Below are 23,255 nucleotides of genomic sequence, written 5' to 3'. Positions count from 1 at the left end.
GTTTTGGCTGAAGCGGCCCTAGCTCCCTCTACATTGAAGGCTTACCGGTTGGCGTGGAAACGCTGGGAGAGTTATTTGGTATCTTCTGACAGGCGGTTAACAGGCAATAGTTAGACATGGAGGAGTTTATATTGGTGTGCTATCAGGAGAGCCTTAGTAAAGCGTCCATGTCATCTACAATAGCAGGTATATCTTTTATGGCAAAGGTTCGGGGGCTCACTAATCCTACAAAATCATTCCTGGTTAGGAAAGCCCTGAAAGGCTGGTCTAAGTTACACCCTGTACCCAGAGATCACAGGCGTCCTATAGATACGTTTTTGTTGGCCCGGTTGATGGAAATTTTGCCAGATATAACTGAGGATGTTTTTGAGGCTTCTCTTTTTAGCGCTGCGTTCTGCATGGCTTTTCACGGGGCTTTGAGAGTAGGGGAGTTGGTTGCACAGTCAAAGAATCAGTTAGGGTCGGCCATTTTAGCAAAAAATGACATTTTATATCCAGATACTATTCAAATTAAGATTGCCCAGTCTAAAACAGATCAATTGGGAGTTGGTCATTGGTTAACGCTAACTAGGCAGATGGACGGTATTATTTGTCCGGTCAGGCTTTGCCACGAGTTAGCAGAAGCACGCCCTCAGCAAGCAAAAGCCTGGTTAGTTCACAAGGACAGTTCCCCGGTTACTAAGTTTTAATTCCATGCCATTATGTGCAAAGCTTTGGGGGGTTTGGGTTTACCTTCCGCTGAATTTGGTACTCACTCCTTTCGTATTGGCGCAGCGACAGCGGCAGCAGCAGATAGGGCATCAAGTTCAGCCATACAGACTTTAGGTAGATGGAAATCCAGTAGCTATAAGCGATACATTAGACCTGATGTTTAACCAATTTTGTTTTGCTTCCTGTTTAACGCAGCCCTTTCTTTTCTTTGCTTTCTCTTCTTAGGTGGTAGACCCAGGGGTTAGCTGCTCGCCGCTTTTTGCGGGTGCGTGAAGGGCTTTTTCCCACCGGGTTTTCACCTTCACCTGGGTCGCTGCCTTTCCTTTTCCCGTTCTATTTAATGTTGGAAGTAAAATCACCCCTTTGTCATGTCAATTTCTTCAGGTATTTCTCCATTTTGTGTTGGTTTTCAGGTTGCATTAAGTTGTTAGGCCTTGGGTTATGTTTAATAGGTGTTAATTGGTCCTTTTGTTAGTTACTATTCGTTAATTCCTTTTAGGGGTGGATACCAGAAAAATGTCGGTGTGGTTTTTGGGACACTCTTATGTCTACTGGGCGAGTAGACATGCTTTTGTTCGGAGGTGTCTGTGGTTTCCGGTGCATGCTGAGGTCATATGGATAGGCCGGCGGGGTATGAGATGGATGGAGTCCATGTCGGTCCTATCGAGGGAGATTGCTGAGCGTGGAGTCCCTGATATTCTCGTGGTCCACTTGGGTTGCAATGACGTCGGTCAAGTTAAATCCTTGGACCTTATTATAAAAATTTGTGATGACATTTTGTCGGTCTCTGTGAAATGGCCGTCCAGAAAGCTGTGCTGGTCTTATATTGTCCCCCGTAGGAAATGGAGGTCTGATATGTCCGCCATGACTATCGCATCGGTAGTCAGAAAAGTTAATCAGGTGGCTAATAAAATTTTCCGTGAGTCAGGGGGTTTTTCCATTTCCCATCCATTATTGAAGGCTGAATTTGTACATTTGTTCAGAAAAGATGGGGTCCATTTGTCTGATATTGGTATTACCTTTTTCATTGATCAGTTATTTTGGAAGCTCAGAATTGTTTTTAGGGCTGTGGTTGGCGGGCCGCATTTATAGTTATCTCTGCAGCGTGGGTGGGAGAGCAGTGCAGTCGGTACATTTGCATATGGTGCTTGGGTTGTCTCGTCATATGTCACTACTCCCCCTTTTGGATTGTGTTGTCATCACGTGTGTTGGGTCCAGTGAGTGGGACTCTGGGCCAGTATGTTGAATATTTTACTGGCGGTTATAAGGGGGGTGTAGTCTTGCCATTGGACAGATATTTCGCACCGGCCAATAGATAAGTTATGATCCTGGGTTGGTGGTACAATGGTCTGACCTTTCCACCGTTATTGGTTTTGTGTTTGCTGACTGCCCTGCTCTCGCCCGCCTTTCAGCCCCTTTAGTTTAATATTAGTCATTTAATAAATAATATTTTATTCCAACGTTAATCTGGTGTCCGTGTCTTTATTGGTTTTCTTATGGTATTATGGTAAACACTAAGAACTTCCACACTGTGCATTTTATAAAAATTTTAAGTGCAGAATAAAGGTGGGCATATGCGGGGCATGTGTCCCGGCTCCCCTCTCTTAGGGAGCCACTCAGCAGTCCTGCTGCTGAAGACAGCCATTAGTCTCATGCATTATTAAATGCACAAGGCTAATCTTTCTGTACAGACCCCTTGGAGTACTCAGACAGCTCTGGCAGCCCAACAATGCAGCTCTCAGACAGCGTTTCAAGGAGTCTCATGCATTTAAAAATGCACAAGACTAATAACTTTCTCTAGCAGCCCCACAGTGTAATGCTTAGTGAGGAAGTATAATTACTTCCTGTCTGAGCAGCAAGGCCAGGCTACAAGACGGCGCCAGCGGTCACAACAAAAGTTAAGTGACATGCAATGAATGAGGCTACAATGAGACCTATGAAGGGGTGGCTACAATGAGACCTATAAGGGGGTGGCTACAATGAGACCTATGAGGTGGTGGCTACAATGAGACCTATGAGGGGGGTGGCTACAATGAGACCTATGAGTGGGTGGCTACAATGAGACCTATGAGGGGGTGGCTACAATGATACCTATGAGGGGGTGGCTACAATGAGACCTATGAGGGGTATTAAAGTAATTTTATCGTTTTCAAATAAGCATTGCTCAAGCGATTGTATTGTGTTTCCAACGCACAAAGTGATTTATTTTAGCAGATGTAACATTTAACAGTTCAATACATGATTATAATACAGTACAGCCAATACCAAAAGATAAATACATACCGCTGCATTCGCATGCGCTCGCTGCGCTCCCACGGGTACCAGTGAACAGTATATCACTCTAGAATACTGTGGACAGAGTAGACTGAGGCTAGTGGGAGCACAGCTATGATTATATACATTCAGTGTTACAGAGAGAACAATGCAGATGACGTGGCTTTGCTTCTATAGGTCCAGACTTCATACAACCCCCTCCAAGACTGAGGTTCAACATTCCAGATGATTCACCCGCCCAGAAACCAGTTACAACTAGTCCATTAGCATTTTACAGTTGGTATCACTCTAAAGGTTTATTCCCTAATATCAATAACTAGAGTATGAATTGTGCGTTCTCTTCGCCGAATGAACCGGACAGCTGCTGCTGAATAGGGGATTACAATGATACCAGACATTACACATTCCTATAATCTGAACCTTAAATAACACTGAAGTGTACATATAATCATAATATATAAACTAATAATAAACTAAATACTATCTGATCATAAATCACTGTATAACGGAACCAATATGAATATGAATTATATAAATTACTAAATGTTGTAATGCTGTGTGTGCGTGCGTATTTTACCGTGCGATCGCAGTATCCCACGTGTAGCAATCGCACAATAAAACAATAAAACATTATTAACCAATATACTTTCGTTCATCCAATTATATGACTTCGACAGTTCCACCCTTTGATAGTATAATAAACTATCACCTTAAAGATTTTATATGCAGGATCTCAGTACCACGTTTCATTGCTATGTAATGCAAGTCCCCCTTGGTGTATGACCATGCTGTCTGTAGGTCTAAACAAGTTATCATAAGAGAGAGTCTTAATCCTCAAAACAAATTCTTCTTTTACTATAGACTGTATACTTCTGGAGCTTGGAGATAACCTTTTGTATGCCGTTCAAGGGTGCAATAAAACATGTAATACATTATTTGGAAGGGTACAGAGTACACTGCAACAAGTATCAGTTATACAGAATACTCTACTACAGTTCTTCAAGTTTAACAGGTTCATCCGTCCAACGCATGTCTTTAAGCTCAGAATACATTTAAACACTTTATGTTCATCAATAACATCATCCTATGTCTATCAATATTGTCATATACAATCTCCTTCAGCTTGAGTTAATATACACACTCCTAATAATGTCATCAGTTCTTTTGATCAACACTTGTGGGCGGGCTATTGTCTGTTCATTCTTCCCAGTCTCCCAATACTCAGGTTTCTTTGTACGTAAAATAGCGGTTGGCTTGTCAAACATTGGGAGACTCCAGATTAAGGGACCTAGGTGTCGTACTTTTCCCCTAGCGACCTCCCACCCATAATTCGAGTACCTCAGGAATATTTAGTGGAAAGAGAACTAGTCCTACTTGTTATAATCACTGAGGCACATGAGAGCACCCCAGCACTTGTTGGTCTACAACCTTACCCACCCAAGAATGATAATCATTCTCAAGGATGCCTGCTCAAGTCCGAATATTACTGGACTGGCATCGCTGAATGTACCTCTCTTCAATTATGGGGTCAACGTACTTACGGACATAATGCTACTCAGACAATAGTCCCTCACATTTTCTCCAAGGTTTTCCAAATTTTTCCTTTACCCCTGAATTGAATAGAGTAATTGGCTGGACAGATTGTGCTACTAACTTCTCCTTCATCTCCAATTCCTCAATATCATTACCTGAACCAGCCTCTGTCACCTGTCAATAAACCGTCCTGAAAAGAGAATGTGAAGAGAGAAACACAGGAAAACTACAACTTCATGCTGGACAACTGTCTTAGCCTTTGGCTCAGGTGCTACTAACTGCATTCGAGGCCTCCTAGAACAGATTCATGAGTGCACTTGGACCCTTCTCTGAGTGTTGGCCCCTCTGCAGTGGGTGAAATGGGCACCAGTGTGTCTCTGCTACCCTTGAAGTCGTGATGCTGGTAGCCTACACCTGGTGCCTGTCTGTCAAATAACCTGAGCCTAGGAAATTACTGTTCCACAACTTAATCTCCCGGTCCAACATCCTTACAGTTAGTGTAACTTTTCAGGAAACAGTTTTTTGAACGTTCTAGGTTGCTGTCTCACTGTTTACCTTCCCTCTCAAGGTCTAGACTAGTCTCTCAGTTACGAACTCATCCCAAGAGGGTCAAAAACATTTCAAAAGTCAACAGATTAAGAGGCAGCTTAGGAGTGATCTTGGTAGTGGGGAAGGACTAGTGGCCAAAGCTATCAGCTACTTCAATCAAATTCCAACTCTCATTCTATTCAATTCGTTCTACCTAGTACCATTACTTTATGTTCACACTGGTTTGTGGCTAATCAAAAAGTATGTAATTTGTTACCACTACTCATACATTATACATTTATTATCAATAACGTGAATACACCTATCACCTATTATAACTCTAGTGCTATCACATTGAATAACAAATGCTTTGAGTATGACATAGTAATACTTTAGACACATTTCAATACACCTTTACCTAGACATATTTTCACCCGTGTATACTTGAGGATCCTGCAAGGTGGTAATTGGATGACGTGGTTTTGTTGTACCTGGAGAAAAAACCATCTGCAGGAGGGATATGGAATGGCTCTATTGGTTTCTTCTTCCTGACATTCTCTCAATCAAGACAGGAAGTTGCCGTCCTACTAGCTTGAGAAGAAACGTCTGGTACACCCCAATAAGCTCTTACCAGCTTGCGCATACCTTCTGTACCCATCTGAGCCAGACCATGTGCTGCCTCCGTTAGGTCTGGAAGATACACTCTGGGAGCTACTGGTCTACTTTGTCCATCTCTCCAGGGTCCGCCAGACTCACATAAAACCCTGCTGTCTATTTGACAGCTATGTTCTGCCTGGTGTGACAGCCATGTATAGTTGTGTGTGTAAGTGTGGATTTTACTAGCAGCTACTTCAGTTGGTAACTGTGTCACTGTGTAAAGTCCTCTATGTAGTATCCTACTCATGTGCTGGTATTGCTATAAAAGATTTTTCAGTCAACTCAACGTCGCTCCCTAGACTAGAAAAATGCTGAAGACCTATGTATATCAATTGATTTTCCCTCTGCCAACTCATATATAATTTTCAGTACACTATATTCAGCTACTTGTCTAAGTGAGAAGGGCAAAGGGGTCTATTTCTATAACACTTTCTTCCAATATAACAGTATCCATTACATGTCTGTCTAACAGTGAAAAAATATAAAACACGAAAATTCTACATTTTCTAGGGTTTCACATTATGTCGTATCTTCTGGCAAAAATCCTACTCCAATGTTCTACACAGAGATGCATATCTGTATGTTTAACCTCTAGCGATCTCTCCACCCTTTGTGTATAAAAATAAAGGTACACTTTGTACAGGAGGCAAAAAGCAGATATGCAATCTAAAAAAACATGAATCATATTTCCACAACAAAAAAACTTTCTGCTTAACATTAGCAGCTTCTATACACATAACACCAAACCCCTAACTGTTTCTGTAACTCATGTCAATCTAGTGTGTATCTCCCTGAGTTCGTCTTATGTTAAAAAAAAATGTCTTAGCCCCATTAATGAGACTGTGTCTATGTCTCTTCATATCTCTTTACAAGAGAAGAGAGAGAGAGAGAGAGAGAGAGAGAGAGAGATAGAGAGATACTAGCATAGATGTAAAGTATGAGAAATAAGAAAGCAATGAGTAATAAGAATACAAAGATTTTGAATACAAGGGTTTGAAAACAAACAGACATGCAGAAAAAGATTTTTACAGTAAACATGACAGCTGGATTGGACACTATGGGACAATGGCTGTATTCATTTCACTAATTCCCTTAGCTATTCACCAAACTATGACTCCTCTCCATACTTGACTAGAGGGTCTTACATCAACCGTGCATTCCAGTGTCGTCCGTCATTTGTTCATTAAGAACTCGGTTTCACCATAACTACATACCTTTGCAACGGACTTCCTGACTTATAACAGAGAAATGGAAAAAAAATAACTCTTGATGACTCATCTGAGATACATAAAACAATATTTTGGAGCAAAGTATGTACATACTTCATTTTTGGATGATGATTCTCAGCCAAACAAATTAGCATGAGTCACTGCAGCCTAAAACAAAGAGTGTTCCAATGAATCATTGTTAATTTGTCTTTCAAGAGTAATTTTTCTTTTTCTCTATTCCACCCCCTTAAGCACTAAGTCTATATTTCTTTCGTCTACCATTATCTGTGAGAAGAAAAGACAAGATAGTTATCTTTAAACAGCAAATGAAACAAACATTTTCATTCTTTACCATTGGCCAGCGATCAGAAAAGCAAACATGACAATATAAAGCAAACAAGCAAAATCAACAACGTATGAATTTTAAATCAGTTTCTTTCTAAACCTGCACACTAATACTTACCACAGATTAACATTTACCTTGCCTGGTTGTAGGACTATAGTTCTTCCTCAAAACATTTGCTGCTGTGAGGTGTGCAGGTGACTGTTGGAAAACCTCTGTGACTTGTATGCGCCTTCTCTATGGGTGTCTATGTAATTCCCCCTTAGGTGGCCCAAGTCTATTTGCTTCCGCTCTTGTCATTGTACAGTCCCTTGCTTGATGTCCCATTTTATGGAATCTAAAACATTTCCTCAACTCATGTTGTTTCTGTTCCTTAAACCAGGTGTTATACTGTGGTCGTGTGTGCAGTCGCTCTGGTGCTGGGATACTTACCATTATTACCCTATCACTTAGTGTCTCTTTTTGTTTATTTATACTTCTATCATGTCCTATAGCTGACTCCCTGAGAACACTTACAGTGATTCCTCTCCAGTGTGGTAATGAAGTTTGCATCCTTGTTTTCAAGTTTTCCCTGAGGCCATCCATTAGAACTGAAACAGCAACCTCCCTGTAGTGTACATTATCTTTTATGTCTGATACCACAGTGTATTTAGCCATCGCTGTCAGAGCTCTGTGGAAATAATCTGTTACCTTCTCACTATCCTTTTGTTTGATAGTGAAAATTTTACTCCAATTCACTACCACAGGAAAGTATAAGGCCAATTAAGAAATTATGCGGTTAATATTTTCAAGGTTATGGCCCTCTGTTGAGGATCTATCCTCCTCCAACATACAATCCTTAATAAACTTTTGTATATCAGTATTGAGAGGAAGACAGGCCTTCAACATTACTCGCCAATCATTATTAGTTGGCTCGTACACATTACCATAATATCTAATAAACTTCTGACATTTGGCCAAATCTTTTCTAGGATCAGGGAAATCAGACAAAATCGAAAACATTTCAGACCTAGTCCATGGATCATACTTTGCTACATGTTTTAAGGGAACTAAACCATCTCTGTCCGCTTTCCCATTGGGAACTGCTGTTGTGCGGACAGGATGCAGACCAACCAAATCACTAAATCCTGAACTAGCTGCTGGAATTGCTGTTGCAGTACAATGAATGTCCCCCTTTCTATTAATTTCCATATTATTCTCACCGATTTCAGCTGCCGCCCCCTGCTGGTGGGATTGTTCCTTTTCCTTGTCCGTGTGGTGCCCCTTTCACATTACCAGCATGAGCAATGGCCGAAATGACGGTGGGTACATTTCTTTCTTCTGAAACATTACTCTTAACATGACTTAATACAACATACAAGTTACTGGTTACAGGTTTTACAGTTTTGGTATTGACTGTACCTACCACCCCAACCACATTTGGCGGCGAGGGCGCGCTTACGCTCAGTTCTCCACGCTTTGCAACGCTCACTTCTGGAATGCTTGTTTCCGGTACGCTTACTTCCGCTGTACACACGCTCCCTTGCCACAATTTCAAACAGTCATCATGTTCAATTCTCGTTTTTGTTGATTTAATCAACCGTACTTTTTCTTTAACATTATTCAGTACCTCTGAATCAAAACTCCCTATTGTTGGGAAAGGCCTAACACAATCTTTGGTCATCTTGACCCACATGTCGCAATACGCCGTTGCGTATGCACCATATTTCTTACACATGAGAAATCTTGCTGAATCAATAATGCCTTCCTTAGGCAGTACATTGGCCATCACTAGCGTATGTTTATCACTTATTTTGAAACCCCTTGCCATAAACAATCTGCCGCTAGAGATCTCTAATGACCGTGGACGCATTTTCTCTAGCCGCGTCCACTCGCTTCTTCTTGCACCAAACGAGGACCCCTAACAAAGAAATATCACTGTGGGCCGCATGGCTATCAGCTCCTCGATACCCTGGCTCTACCACAAAATCTGTTGAGTTTATTATCACTGGTAGCACAAAACCAATACAATCAATCTGCCTTTCCAATATAATTCCTCCAAGCTTCTCTCCCAATTCACAATCACGGTTGTCCTTACCGTACGGTTAGATTACACCGCTTACTAATACTAATTATCAGTAATCCTTGTGATCTATTGGGGGCGCTCGGCGAAAACCTCCATAGTTTTCGCCTCCGGTATGCCTGCCCCATATACCGTCCTTCAGTTGGGCAACCTGCCTCGTCAGACAGCAACTGAGCACAATCAACAATAAAACAGTGTATCTACATCACAAAATCACACAATATACACCTTTTCTGCACAGAAAATCAAAGTTCCCAACAATAGTAATAATGCTTTAGAGGCCTTAACAAGTGATCATACTATGCATGTATACAACTATCAAAACGATTGTTCAAACACGTGGAAATAATACCGGAAGCACACATACGCAAGGAAGTACACATACCCTTGCAATGCAATACACTTTAAAACGTAAAACGACAATAAAAATAAACATTTTTCTTTCTTGTCCCTAGATTCAAGTTAGCGTTCCTTCAGATTATGCAACAACGGACATTAGGTTTCGCAACACAGAGCGAACAACAGGTTTTGAACATATTGCGTTCTTTTCAGTATGCGACGCGTCAATCCACCCTTTGTTGAGGAACCGAAAACCGTAAGCGTTGCATACCTTTCGATAACGTAACCTCACTCCGAGCCCCCAAATTATTAAAGTCATTTTATTGTTTTCAAATAAGCATTGCCCAAGCGATTGTATTGTGTTTCCAATGCACAAAGTGATTTATTTTAGCAGATGTAACATTTAAGAGTTCAATACATGATTATAATACAGTACAGCCAATACCAAAGATAAATACATACCGCTGCATTCGCATGCGCTCCCACGGGTACCAGTGAACAGTATATTACTCTAGAATACTGTGGTCAGAGTAGATTGAGGCTAGTGAGAGCACAGCTATGATTATATACATTCAGTGTTACAGAGAGAACAATGCAGATGATGTGGCTTTGCTTCTATAGGTCCAGACTTCAGGTGGGTCCATTGTAAACAGGTCATAGGCTAGTTCAAACAACCCCCTCCAAGGCTAAGGGTCAACATTCCAGATGATTATCCCGCCCAAAAACCAGTTACAACTAGTCCATTAGCATTTTACAGTTGATATCACTCTAAAGGTTTATTCCCTAATATCAATAACTAGAGTATGAATTGTGCGTTCTCTTTGCCAAATGAACCGGACAGCTGCTGATGAATAGGGGATTAAAATGATACCAGACATTACACATTTCCTATAATCTGAACCTTAAATAACACTGAAGTGTACATATAATCATAATATATAAACTAATAATAAACTAAATACTATCTGCTCATAAATCACTGTATAACGGAACCAATATGAATTATATAAATAACTAAGGGGGCTATTCAATTGTTGCCGTTAACGCGCTAAAACAAAAAAAAACGAGCGCTCTAAAAATATTAGCGTTAATACGTAATTACTCGCTAAGGGAGCTGCGAGAGGAAATTCAGCGAGTAAACTACCGTATTAACGGTATTTACACGCATATTACCGTATTAACGCTAATATTTTTAGAGCGCTAGTTTTTTTTGTTTTAGCGCGTTAACGGCAACAATTGAATACCCCCCCAAATGTTGTAATGCTGTGTGCGTGCGTATTTTACCGTGCAATCGCAGCATGCCACGTGTAGCGTGGCATACTGAGTGCAATCGCACAATAAAACATTATTAACCAATATACTTTCGTTTATCCAATTATACGACTTCGACAGGGGTAAGGTACAATGAGACCTATGAGAGTGGGCTAAATTGAGAGAAGTACAGAGAGGGCTGTAATGAAAGAGGCATGAAAGGGGAGTAAAAGAGATATGTTGGGTAAAATGAGATATGAGTCTCTGTTGTGAATGATGACACAATCCGCTTAAGTTTAGACAATAGGTGCCCCTATTCTAAGTGCCCCGGGCCAGAATTGCCTTAATTCAGCTCTGGTAGAGAGATTTTTGTGTGACTATTCAACTTTTATTTAATTCGCCAGTGGTAAATTTCTGATATTCAAATTGATTCAACCAACTCTAGTCACAATCAAACTGTTATATTGCACTATGATGTGCATATGTGCTGTCTAAGTCCCGGTCTGGCAATTTATAGTTACTTAGCTGACCTTAACAAATGATTGCTCTCTGCCTAGCTATGTACCTTTGCATAGATTTAACCTTGAGACTCTGCAGATTTGGTTCTGATTTGTTTGCTACTGGGTTTGACCTGTCAGATTATCTGTTCCTAATTCTCAGATTGTTTGCTCCAGATATATAACAAGTCTTGATGTCAACCAAGTATTAATGAGCAAATCTATCTATTTGGAAAAAAGGGACTGCTAGAGGTGAATATCATGAGTAACCCAGTAAAATGAATCTTCTAGCTGCGTGCTAAACCATTTTCATTTTGCTTAAATGACTCAATAAATATCAAAATGTCAAATAATATGACAGGAGGTCTGCCATGTGCTATCAAGAAGTAATTAAAAACAGGATGATAATGATTTCAATCAGCGTGCATCTTCATTATGTTAATGTTAAGGCCAGAACTCCTCCAAATGATCTTTCAGTGCTCTGAACTTCACATTTATTACTATTATTGTAAATACAACAGGACTATCCTGATACATATAGGGCCTGAGTCATTAAGGAGAGCAAAGCAAAAAAAAGGGGGTACGTTTGCTCCTGAACAAACCATGTTACAATGAAAGGCGTGTAAATTAATTTATTATTTTTCACATAAGTTAAATACTGGCGTTTTTTTCATGTAGCACACAAGTACTTGATAGCTTTATTTTTACACTGAAATTTAAAGATGACGTAGGACATGTCCTACCCCAACTATAAATCTGTCCCCACATTTTAAATTTACCCCCCCTCAATGCAACATGGTTTTGCCCAAGTGCAAAGTTGCTTCTTTTTATGCTTTGTTCTCCTCAATGACTCAGACCCATAATGTTTACAAGCTACATAGCTGCACTGCAATCTGCGTGCTACAAGCCTGCATTGTAAAAACTACAGACATGCACCAGGCATGTTATCTAATTGCAGACTGGGTAACTCATATGTGTTCAGGTTTACATGGTTGATTTGTTAACCCTAAAACGGCTTCATTATATTATATTCCTATTCTGTGTGCCTATAATAAACTATATGGGCCTGATTCATTAAGGAAAGTAAAGCAAAACAATGAGAAACTTTGCATCTTGGCAAAACCATGAGGAGGATGTAAATTTAAAGTGTGATGGCAGATTTACAGTTGGGGATAGGCATGTCCTAGATCAACTTTAAATTTAATTTTACTAGTACCAGCACTTGGCTTTGCCAGTTGGGGCTGGTGGCACTGTAGCAGCGTGCCCCTTCCCCCCTGCCATTATAACAAAACAGCCCCAGGGTGGTCAGCATGGGATGGATTCTCTAGGGAGATGGGGTACGCAAGCAAAAATGCAGAACCCCCTTCTACTCTCTAGGGGTAACCAGCCCTGTTCTGAAAGCACTAGGGTTCTTTCCACACCCCTGGATTGTCGATGTGGACTAATAATTACAATTTTATTAACAGTATAAATAAACCATTTTGTCCCTGGTGCACACCAGGGGGTTCAGCATGCCCAGGAACCACAAGTACCAGCATGGCCCACTAGGACCTGTAGTGCACCAAGAAAAGTATGTACATATAAAACACACATTTTATACAGCACTGAGGTCATAGGCAGTCGTCATAATGAGTAAGTAGTCCTTCACTGAAGGACTAGCTTAACAACATCCTCCAGGGGATATATTTTGGCTTGCTTTTTTACCAAGCCTGGATACCATGGATGCTTTTTGGTGGTGTTTATTTCAAAGCTGCAAGTTCTTGGATGTATTTTGCTTTATTTTGTGTGCTGGAAGTTTGGATAAACAGGGCTACTTGGATGGACTAGATGAATACCCAGGCATGTAGGTAAGTACTACAGTTTTTTTGCTTATTTCAAATAAACTCATTTTAAAATGTGTGCGCGTATTTAATTAACATTTTTTCAAGGGGCACTACAGGTCTTAAGTGCTAGCATGCCTAGGCAGCCAAAAGTATGCTTGCACATGTAGTATTGCAAGCACCAGCATGCCTCAGCCTGGGCATGCTGAGACCTGCTATAGCCCCTCCAACCCTGGCTGGCAAAGCCTAGTGCTGGTACTAGTAAAATCAGGGAACCCAATGCTTTATGGCCCCCCCAATTTTGCTAGTACCAGCCTAGGCTTGCAGCACTAGAGTTGGCGACGCTATTGGGAGGGGGGGGGGGGTGTGCTGGTTTATTTATTTATTTATTGTTACTGTAGTGCCAGAGGGTTTTATTGATTTATTAATTTATTGTTAATATAGGCCCCTTGTACTGGTACCATTTGTACCCCATGTGGTTTTGTATTAGACAGCACCAGACAAGTTTCTGCATATTAATCTAAAGCTCAATCTTTCAAAAACAGAGTTAATAATTTTCCACCCACCAACAGAAGTTACCGACCTGACATTTCTATTTCTGTTGACAACATGACCATAAATCCCATCCCACAAGCTCGCTGCCTAGATGTGATTCTTGACTCAGAACTATCCTTTGTTCCCACTTTGACACTGTATTTATATCATGATGCAATTATTTCATTTTTTTTCCAGAATATGCACATATCTCACACAAGACACTGCAAAAACTTTAATCCATCACCATCTCCCACATTGACTATTGCTAAGGACCATTGACTTATTGGTCTTCCCGAAACAGACTCTAAATGTAGCGGCTAGATTGATTTTCCTTGCAAATCGTTCTTCCTCTGCTGAGCCACTTTGTCAGTCTCTACATTGGTTGCCTGTTTTTTACAAAATCCAATATAAAAAACTTCTACTAGCCTACATGGCCATCAAAAAACTGCACCAACATATATATCCTCACTTGTCTCAAAATATCTCTCAACTTGACACCTCCATTTTGCACAAGATCTGCGTCTCTCATCCACTCTCATCACATGCTCTTATTCCCGTTCACAGGACTTCTTTTGAGCTTCACCCAATCTATGGCATTCCCTCTGTCGTATAATAAGATTTTGCTTCAAGCAATCATTCAAGCAATCTCTGCAAACCCACCTCTTCAGGCAGGCTTATAATATTCCTCAACCACTCTCTCAACCTCACTAGGTTACCAGATTAATACTTATTCACACAAGACAACAACCCTCTGACCCCTGACCAACGTAGCTGTGTAAATGGATCATATAGCATATGAATCACTTTTTACCTTTGTACTTTGGATGGCCTAGTATGCATTATGTAGATTTAAACCCATGCATCCGACTCCCATTGTCCAAGAGGTTGTAAGTTCTCGAGCAGGACCCTCTTAACTCTTTATCTGTATTAACCAGTATTGTTTGCTGGTGCTATATAAATAAATGTTGATGATGATGTTGATGACTAATCTTATCACCAGTTATGGTTCTTTATATTATACTTAGTACTACATAGGGCTTAACATTGCTGCTTGTTACCAGACATGTCTCAACTTGTGTACTTTGCAGCATATATGGCTCAGCATATATTGGCAGCAACTTGAAATTACAATTACAATTGCTCCTAACTTCTATCTTCTGGGCAGGGTTGAACTGGCCCATCAGGGTGCCGGGGTATTCTCTGGTGGGCCCCGATGCCTGATGGCTCTGCCCTATTTGTTGGTGGGGTGGAGTAAGGTACTAAACAAATAATAAAAAAAAATATTTACTTCACTGCAGCATCAGCGCCCCTTCTCCCTGATCCGTTGACACTGAATGTCGGGGGTGTAACATCATCATGCCCGACTTATTCAGTGAGGTGCGGCGCAGAGAGAAGCTAGCAAGCAAGAAGTCAGAAGAGAAGGAATAGATGTTAAGAGAGGAAAACAGTCCAATAGAAAGGTAAGTAAAGGAATGTAGACAATGAGGGCACAGAGTAATGAAGGTGGGGCAGTATGGCACAGAGTGATGAAGGGGGCAGGTAGCATGACACAGAGGTATGAAGGAGGGGAGGGAAGCAGCATGGCACACAGTGATGAAGGAGGAGCAACATGCCACAGTGTCATGAAGGGGGGCATGGGAAGCAACATGGCACAATGTCATGAAGGGGGGGGTAGGAAGCAGCATGGAACCGTCATGAAGGGGGGGTAAGCAACATGGCACAGTGTGATGAAGGAGGGGGAAGCAGCATGGCACAGTGTGATGAAGGGGGGGGAGCACTTAACCTGATAGCTGTTTACTGAAATGGATCGAAGCCTATAAGCAGTTAAGCAGCCATATACAGTCAGCTTTGGTTCAGTAAACATATAGAGAGGCAGAATCCCTGAGAACAATTGACAGGTATGATCTGAGGGGGTGCACCACAATCCAGTGAAGGAGGAACATGTTAAAAATGCAATGTGATGGTTTGTGCAATGGGGACTATATAATGTAAAAAGCAGTCTGATATTTGCAATATTGCTGGGAATTTGGTATGGAAAGTCACTTTTCCATCATGCATCCATCTCGACCTCTCCGCAGCCTTTGACACTGTGGACCACCCCCTCCTGCTGCAAACTCTTCTCTCTCTTGGCCTCTCCGGATCTGTCCATACCTGGTTCACCTCTTACCTCGCTAACCGCTCCTTCTCTGTATCCACATCCGGCTCTTCCTACCCCCCTACCCTCTCCCTGTTGGTGTCCCGCAGGGCTCTGTTCTTGGCCCTCTACTTTTTTCGCTCTACACTTCCTCCCTTGGAGCTCTCATCTCCTCCTTCGGTCTTCAGTATCACCTGTATGCTGACGACATTCAACTCTACATCTCTTCTCCTGACCTTTTTTCTGCTGTCCTCTCTCGCGTGTCTGACTGCCTCACCACCACCTCCTCCTGGATGTCCGCGCGCTTTCTCAAAATCAATATCTCGAAAACGGAGCTCATTGTCTTTCCTCCGTCCAGACTCCCTTCCCACCACGACCTCTCTATTGTCATCAACAACACCACCACCATCTCCTCTGTCACCCAACTCCGCTGCCTGGGGGTCACCCTTGATTCCTCTCTCTCTTTCGCCCCCCACATTCATTCACTTGCCCAAGCCTGTCGCTTCCAACTACGCAACATTGCCCGCATCCGTCCCTTTCTCTCTCAGGATGCCACCAAGACCATCATACACGCACTCATCATCTCCCGCCTGGATTACTGCAACCTCCTCCTCACTGGCCTCCCCCACTCCCATCTCTCCCCCCTCCGCTCTGTACTCAATGCAGCCGGTAGACTCATCTTCCTCTCACGCCGCTCCTCATCTGCCTCCCCTCTCTGTCTCGCCTTACACTTGCTCCCCTTCCCCTACAGAATCCTTTTCAAACTCCTCACCACCACTTACAAGGCTCTCTCCCACTCTACTGCCCCCTATATCTCTAACCTCCTCTCCATTCACACTCCTGCTCGCTCCCTGCGCTCAGCCAATGATCGCCGACTCTCCTCCACTCTTATCACCTCTTCCCACTCCAGAATCCAAGACTTTTCCCATGCAGCCCCCCTTCACTGGAATGACCTCCCTCGTTCCATCCGCCTCTCTCCTACTCTGTGCTCCTTCAAACCTTGTGGCGCCCAACAAATAAAGGATAATAATAATAATAATAATGCAGCATGTAGGGGGCCTCATCGTTTCTGTCCAAGGCCTGTTATGGCTATCACTGACCATGTGGGATAGAGAGTCCTATGAGCTGTAAGCAGTGTAATGTAGCAATACATAGGATACAGTAGCTAGCAATTAATAAAGTAATTCACAAATTCCCACTAATCAGAGAGCTTTCTAACAGACCAGTATATGCTGCCAAGGTAGCATGTGTGTTTGGTACATGCAGTGACAGAACATACTAATATGGATAATCAATTCACACAAATAGAAGTTGACTTAAAGCTGGTTATAAAACAGTAGTAGGATGCATACGAGTTAACAAAGTTACAGTTTATGTATATTGACAAATTAAGTTGTTCTTCTGCTTCTTGGCCAGTGTTGCTCAAAGTATACGAGGAAACATGTCTATAATATTTTATATATTGCAACTTGTCTAAAATGAAATGTGCCTTCAATTGTCCATGATGGGAAACAGGGAAGTTGTGGTGAGCAAGTCTACACCGGATAAGATGTGGCAAGGTCTATTTGAATTTTTATACCTGTATCTGGGGGATGTTGAGTGGTCCTGTCAAATGGAGAGATATTATTGGTTTAAAGCCTTATATGATGCTTTAGCTACGTATTAGTTTGTGGTTTTAGGGCTTAAAAGGCTTGCAAAGTCAATATGTAATCACCATTGTTCTGCTTGAATTGAATGGTCTGTATTGCACATACAAGAATAAACTGAGCATATTCTGAAGACTTCATCTTTAAATTATTCCTGAAAACTTCCATAACATTTTTGGTCCCGGTCCGAGATCCTAAGTCCTTAATACCTGACCCGACACATTAAAGAGGATCAGCTTTGAGTACTTTAACCAACGGTGCACCAAGGTAAGACAGTTTTCTTACTCTGTTTCAAGTGCTTAATTGCTGGTTCCCTGCTGTTGTGTAAGGCTTTATGATAGGTTTCTCACGTAAGTGTCTTCATTATATTAAAAATTCAGAGTGCTAAAGAAAAATTGTATTGAGGAATTGTGTTTAAAACCAAGAGTATATTTTGTATTCCATCTTTTTCAATTATGATCTGTGTGTAGGATTGTGTGAAGTTGTGTAGACCCTTATAGTGATTGATTGTGGTAGGGGTCCAAGCCGAAGAGAACTCCAGTAACTCCTCTGACTTGGCTGTTGAGGACACCCCTCAGGGTTTAAAGTGCTGTATTGTGGTTGTTGAATTTGTGTCATCGGACGTGTCGACTGGGGAGGGGTTGTAGCACTCAGCTCCCAAAGTCTGATGAAATTTCAGACTTGACACTGTGAGTACCCTGAGTTGAAGAAAATATAATGACTCACAATGGGAGGGAGATCCTTAGTAATTGACAAACACAATGTGTTTCTAACTTATGGCTGCCCAGGAAGTGTTATGCTACGAAAGTATGGAAATGAGAGTGTGCAGTACTTGGAAAAGTGGAATAAAAAATGTCCAGGTATCTCTTTGACAGGTACCTTTGATAGAAATTTGTTGATAGAATTGAAGAAATATGTGGGTAAGTCAGAACCAGAAAAAAGAGCATATAGACAGTGGGTTATGGATAGAGATGGTCACTGACCCCCGTGTTTTGGTTTTGGATTCGGTTTTGGATCTGGATTACCGTCGTGTTTTGGTTTTGGTTTTGGTTTTGCAAAACCGCCATTGCGTGTTTTGGTTTTGGTTTTGGTTTTGTTTGGTTTTGTTTTGCTATTTTTTGGGAAAATCCATGTTTTTGGGCCTAAATTAACCCAATTTAGTGCTCCAACTGTTTTAGAGACAAGTAATCTAATTGTTGAGGTAATAAATCATCCAAAAAAACAGTTTAATTCTTCGTTGGTAGGCCTTCATTTATTCTACACACAAAACAGATTGTCTTCCTCTCCATCTATGCATATTGGCAATGCAACCATCGTCTTTGGATGTATATTACACCCTACACTTATAGTTAAATATGTAAAGAAATGGAAAAAGACAGTTTGCTTTCTGTCTCTATAGGCCCCCCTCCACTTTTTTTAAAAAAAACCAAAAATTCAGCCATTATAGACTGTACAATATTAATTGACATGGAGAAAGCCAGTTTGGTTTCTGTCTCTCTAGGCTCCCCTCCACTTGTATAAAATACTAATAAATTCAGCCGTTATATACTGTACAATATAAATTGAAATGGACAAAGGCAGTTTGGTATCTGTCTGCATCAGATCCTCTCTCCACTAGGAGTAAAATAGAAAACTATTCAGCCGTTATATAATCTAGAATATAAATAGAAATTGAGAAAGGCAATTTGGTATCTGTCTGCATCATAATCATCAACATCATCATTAGCGCCCTCGTCGCCTACACAAATCTCCCCCTCATCCTCTTCTAATTCCAAAGTGGCATCCTCAATTTGGGTATCACCGGCTACACTCGGGCTATTAAGGCCACATCAGAAGAATGCTCACGATTAGACATCCTACTGTTGGATGGACTCTCCACAGGGATTGTTGTCATTTGTGAATCAGAGCAAATATTCTCCTGTAATGCCTCACTGTTATCTTGCAGCTCGGCTTTGACGCGTAACAGTAGTTGTGCACCAATTGTAGGCTGGGTAAATTTTTGGGATCTGCCACTAATAGCCAAAGGTGAAGGCCTCATTCATTCTTTGCCACTGCGTGTGTAGAATGGCATGCTTGCAATTTTTTTTTTATCGTCACTTAACTTTTGCTCAGTTACACTTCTTTTTCGCTTCAATACAGTAAATTTTTTTGGGGTTTTTGTTTTTTGCACTAATTTGAAAACACTCTGTTGTTTGACATCGCCTTGGCCAGATGACGTACTGGGAACACTTACATCAGGACTGGTGACAGAACCTGGTTGCTCATTCAGATCATATGTGGACTGCTTTGAATCCATTCTGAGCGCAAACCACTGGGGAGTGCTAAAAATTATTTGGTAGATACTGCTGACAGATATGACTTTTGACAGCCAGAAATATTAATGCACAATTAGGGAGGACACCCCAAAAGCACTGAGGAGTGCTAAAAATTATTTAGTAGATACTGCTGACAGATATGACTTTTGACAGCCAGAAATATTTATGCACAATTAGGGAGGACACCCCAAAAGCACTGAGGAGTGCTAACAATTATTTAGTAGATACTGCTGACAGATATGACTTTTGACAGCCAGAAATATTAATGCACAATTAGGGAGGACACCCCAAAAGCACTGAGGAGTGCTAAAAATTATTTAGTAGATACTGCTGACAGATATGACTTTTGACAGCCAGAAATATTAATGCACAATTAGGGAGGACACCCCAAAAGCACTGAGGAGTGCTACAAATTATTTAGTAGATACTGCTGACAGATATGACTTTTGACAGCCAGAAATATTAATGCACAATTAGGGAGGACACCCCAAAAGCACTGAGGTGTGCTACAAATTATTTAGTAGATACTGCTGAGAGATATGACTTTTGACAGCCAGAAATATTAATGCACAATTAGGGAGGACACCCCAAAAGCACTGAGGTGTGCTACAAATTATTTAGTAGATACTGCTGACAGATATGACTTTTGACAGCCAGAAATATTAATGCACAATTATGGGGGACACCCCAAAAGCGCTGGGGAGTGCCAAATATGAAGAAAAAATAATAAACCTCTATCCTCCTCTCTGCACTAGCGATTTTGGTTAGAGCAATTGCAAGAACAATATTGTGTTCTCTGTCCCTTCTCTAATTAGCCTATGACTACACCCTGCTCTCTCCCTCTGTCAAATGGCGATGGATTGCTGTGGAGGCGTGTATTTATAAAGTTGAAGTATCGCGAGAACCGAGCCCCGAGATCCGACGACGTCACAATGACGTTCGGCCTCGATTTGGATTTGGAATGGGCGGGAGAGTACCGAGCTCAGCTCGGTACTCGGATACCCAAAGTTCGGGTGGGTTCGGTTCTCGGACAACCGGACCCTCCCATCTCTAGTTATGGAGGCAGTTAGCAGTGCTCCACCTGCATATGTAGAACAGACCATGACGTTACAGACAAAAGTTCCGGACCATGACAGAAGTTATGATATACATGAGGACTTAAACACAGATGCTATGCTTGATGTGATTGCTGCAGCATTGAGACCTATGGCAGCAAAAATAGTTGCACCCGAAGTTAAAGGAAAACATATAATTAGGCAGACAGAACAAGGTGCTGAGGGCACACATACATTAGGGAATGGCGAACCTCTAATACATATGGGCAAAAACCCTTAATCAAAGTTAGTGTGTGACTGTGTGGAATATTATGATTCAGACACAAAAACTGAGAGAGAGGCCCCTGTAATAGACAAAGCAGGAACAGAATTCTTTCAAATAGAAGACACAGAGTTAGAAACATATAAAAGAAATGTAATCTTATGTGCAGACAAAATGTGGACTTGGAATTCAAAAAAAGGAAAGTGGGAGGCACATAAAATGCCCCAACAAAGTTAATTAAACAGCCCCTTATCACAAAAGAATATTGCAATGTAGGTCAGAGCAAAATACAGTCTCATAATGTCAGGCGCCGTCCCGCTGTCTCCTCGGGGCAGTCGCCTGCGCATGCGCGTCCCATTGCTAGGCAACGGGACGCTATTGGATAATCGCGGAGGCAGCTGAGAACAGCACTGCCACCCACTACATTCTATTGGCTCCCTGGTCTTTAAAAGGCACTTCTTGTCATTACACCTGTTCCAGAGTATCAGGTTTTCCTGCCTCCAGCGTTTCCTGTGTTACCAGTTACTGCATTATTCCTGACCTTCCTCCTTTGCCTGTGACCCTTCTGACCCAGACTGTTTTGACTACTCTTTTGGATCTCCTCTTGTGCTGCGCTTCCCGAACATTACCGACCCGGCTTGCCTCACCATCCCTCTGGATATCCCTGTGTACCTCTTGCTACCAGAACGTTACCGACCAGGCCTGTCTGACACCTCTCTTGTATCTTGCTGCGGACTCGTGGAAGGACCGCAACCTGCGTGTTTCTGCAGCGGAGTCCATACCTCCTTGCGGGAGTCCCTGGTGAATACCAGGGGAACGTTAGATTCCGCACCTTCCTCTAAGTTGCGCCAACAATAGTAGGTACACTATACAGTTGTGACACATAAGAGGGGAGAACAAAGCATGTCAAATATACCCCGTGAGAGAAATAACAACTGGTGATGGGGGAAAATGGACTATGCATGTCTCGTGGAATAAAATAGAAATAAGACAAATAGTAGAAGAATGTTCTTGTTACAAAACAAATCCAGGATATGTTGTGAATAAGTTAGATAAGATTAATAAGACTTTACACCCAACATACAGAGATATGGTTATTTACTGCACTACTCACAACCACAGAAAATACTAAGCTTTCTGAAGAAGTAGAAAAATGTTTGGCAAGTCCGCCAGATGACAATGACAGGAAAAACATTGACAAGGCATTGGGAAATTTTTAAGACACAGTTTAAAGAGACATTACCTTGTAAACCAGACTGGACTCACATATAGGCACTTAAACAAGGACACAATGAGTCAGTGAGAGATTTTTATGGTCGGTTTTGTCAAGATGCTGAACATTATGGTGGGTTGAAAGCAATTTTGCAGGAGAATCATGTACTAGAATCTCTCATGTTGCAAACATTTTTAGATGGTCTTAGACCAAACATTAAAACTTGTGTAACCACAAGTGTGCCCATGTAGAGAAAACATAACTTGCACGAAATGGTCCAGGAAGCATAAGCAGATGAGGATAATTTAAAATCACAAATACAAAAGAAAGCCATTGTAGCACAAAGTAAATTAATGAATGTTTAATTGAAAGATACTTATAGGGCAACTCCAAATGTGCAGGGTTATAGACCCAGGTTTGATAAGTCTGCAAATACTTGCTACAATTGTCAAAAGAAGGGTAATTTTTCAAGGGATTGTACAAAACCAAGAAAGAAAAGGTATCCTCATGATAAGTCTCAGCATGATAAGCAAACTAAGGGGGAGAAAATGCAATGACTACTAGAAGCAACACTTGTATTACAAATGCCACTTATTCAATGTAAATCCCAAGAGCCTATAGTTAATTTGGTAATACAGGAAAAAGCGCAACTTTTTTAGTAGACACAGGTGCTGCAAAATCTTTGATATCTGGAAAACAAAGATACTCACTAACTGAAAATGTAATACATGCTGTTGGCATGGCAAACAAAGTGATACAATTAAAAGAATAAAAAAAACTACCTGTCACTATAGGACCACTTACAAGTGAGCAATCTTTCCTTTTAGCTGCAGATGCTCCTACCAATTTACTAGGCAGGGACCTGCTTTA

Source organism: Mixophyes fleayi, chromosome 4 (genome assembly GCF_038048845.1).
Source record: "Mixophyes fleayi isolate aMixFle1 chromosome 4, aMixFle1.hap1, whole genome shotgun sequence".
Classification (NCBI taxonomy): Eukaryota; Metazoa; Chordata; class Amphibia; order Anura; family Limnodynastidae; genus Mixophyes; species Mixophyes fleayi.
Note: the sequence above shows the minus strand (reverse complement) of the source record.